At 34.4% G+C, this 2,565-nt stretch overlaps 1 long non-coding RNA gene across 1 annotated transcript; it reads left to right on the forward strand.

Moving 5' to 3' along the window:
- The first annotated feature begins 1,451 nt into the window (after positions 1-1,451).
- LOC121212425 (uncharacterized) lies at positions 1,452-2,558 on the forward strand. Its single transcript, XR_005907556.1, has 3 exons — positions 1,452-1,734; positions 1,904-1,995; positions 2,493-2,558. It is a non-coding gene; the product is annotated as an uncharacterized lncRNA (long non-coding RNA).
- The last annotated feature ends 7 nt before the right edge of the window (positions 2,559-2,565 follow it).

Raw genomic sequence — 2,565 nt, forward strand, 5'->3', positions numbered from 1 at the left:
AAAAACATTCTAGACGAATAGACACTAGAAGTACTTCTAACAAAGTAATGACACTAGTATCTTTATTTTATGATTATTGTTTTTCTTTTCTAAATATAAGTTGGAAAGGGGTTGAGAATATTGTGACCTTTATTTATTTTGTGAATTGTGACATAGTTTGACTCAAATATTGTAAGGTAGGATTTTACTCTGTATCCTCTAGAAAAGGATTTACTTGAATTGAACAAAAAAAAAAGAGAGAGTTCAAAACATCAATTCTTTGAATCTCTTTTCAAGGTACCATTTTACTTTGTGTGCTGTGGACCATTTTCTTTCAATTTTATGGAGGTTTTTGTCCAAGTATTAGTTAGTTTTATGTGGGTTGTTTTGCTGCAGCTTAAACCAGGTTTGAGCTACATGCAAAAGATCCAGGCTGCTGCCAAATGTCATTAACTTTCTCTTTTGACAAGGCAGAAAGTTTGTTTGCCCAGATTTACGATCAAAGATGCTGTGAGAGTTGGGTAGGTATTACGTTCATTGCGTTATGATTCTAAGCCTTTTAATTTGCTGAACCATGGGGTATCTGTGTAGGCAACTGCTGGTCTGAGGGCATTAGGAGGCGAGGCATTTGATAAAATTTGCAATCGATAATTTTATTTTCAGATACATGTTTGTTATGGCCACAACATTTACTTTACCATTTCCTCAAGCTAGTGCAATTTAAATATGTATTTAGGTTAGGGAACTTTTGAAAAGTAGAAGCACCCTTAAATCCGAGGCAAATGGGGTCAAAATTCTGGACGGCTCTCAAGAGGTTTCTTGAGTGGGTATGATATGCTGAATTTTCTTGTACTTTATACTTTACTTTTACTTTGCATACTGTAACTGGGGTTAGAGTATCTTGGCGTCCCTATATTATAGCTAAAATGCAATTAATCCTTGTATGATAGAACCGAGTAATTTAATCTTTAAACATTTGATATAGGCGCAAACAAGTAAAATTGATAACAATATTGATGTAAAATTATTTAAATGCTGATGTGGACTTTTCTTCTCAAATCTTACATAGTACATGAGTTGTACATGAGTTGAAATCTGACAATATGTATGTTCTTAATTGAAAAATGTTGCTACTTCAGTTCCATCTAGAGATCAATATTTTTGTCAGATTTCAGGGGTCTATGCTAGCTTTTAGATGGTTTCCGTTAACATTGCTATCAATTTTACTTATTTCTCCAATGTCAAACATGGAAAAGATTGAAGGGCTCAATTCTGTAATATAGTGGATTAAATTGTACTTTTGACTAAGTACAAAGACTGCTTGATATTTTAATCTTATAACTGGTCAACATGATCAGTCTTGCTTGAGATGCTTTCATGGTGGTGCCAGAGCCAATTGGAGAAATCCGAGGGGTTTCTCTGGGTAACTTAGGAAAAACTAGAATAAAGTATTTACGTGCTGTTAGGGCTAGGATCCGTTGTAATTTTTCCTACTGATGGAGCCAATGGACCTAATTTGGACTTTCTTAACCTCCATCTTCTTTTATAGGTGACAATAAATTACCTACTAGGGAATTTGGGAAGGACATATCAAGACACAGTTGGCATAGTTGATCTTGGTGGTGGATCTGTTCAAATGGCGTATGCCATCTCCAAGAATGCTGCTTCAAGAGCTCCAAGTTTACCAGCTGGACAGGACAATTATGTAAATGAAATGTATCTCAATGGATCAAAATATTACCTCTATGTACACAGGTACCCTCCATTTTAACAAAATAGGATTCTGATAATATTTGAAATTGAATATAAAGAGAAATCTTAATGGCTTGTGATTCCTTAAGCAGTCTTATCAGACAGGTCTCTATTCAGTCATTTGTATAATCTTTATATTTTAGTTATATACTTATGGCTTTCTTGTGTACAGTTATTTGCACTATGGCTTACTAGCAGCTCGAGCAGAAATTTTGAAGGCCACTGAAGATTCTGGCAACCCTTACATCTTGGAGGGTTTTGATGGTATGTTTGAATTTCTTTGGTTGCAACCAACACTATAAAGTGCTGTTTTTTAAATATATATATGTGTGTGTGTATTTGGGCTGCAAATGGCAGGCACGATTTATGAATTCAGTAACTAAGTTTATAGCTACGACGACTGAAAATGTGGTAATTGTCTGTATTTGCTTCCTACTGCTAACTGTATTCATCTCTCTATTCTGAAACTTTGAATGCACTGAATAATGGAATAGTTCGAATATTACCGGATTTAAGAGAAATTAATGTTTCTTTAACAATTATATTTGTTTGTTTGTTTTTATTTAATAGAAATTAATGCTTTGGATTTAGTCTAAAATCTCTCATTTCACCTTTTCCCACACTGTTGCTTAAATTTACTGCTGCAGCCTTGAGGAATCCCCAATCCCATCTCCATCACTCTCTATGCATTAATTCCTATAGCAATATCAAGGTGGCAAGTTTAATTGACACATGACTTCTTTTGAACTGTTTGTTTTCAGGTTGACCAGCTAATTGGAAAAGATCATCTTTTCAAACGCAGTATTATTATTTTGATCAAGGCCTGGTGCTATT

The sequence above is a fragment of the Gossypium hirsutum genome, chromosome A13, assembly GCF_007990345.1.
Source record: "Gossypium hirsutum isolate 1008001.06 chromosome A13, Gossypium_hirsutum_v2.1, whole genome shotgun sequence".
In the NCBI taxonomy this organism is placed as follows: Eukaryota; Viridiplantae; Streptophyta; class Magnoliopsida; order Malvales; family Malvaceae; genus Gossypium; species Gossypium hirsutum.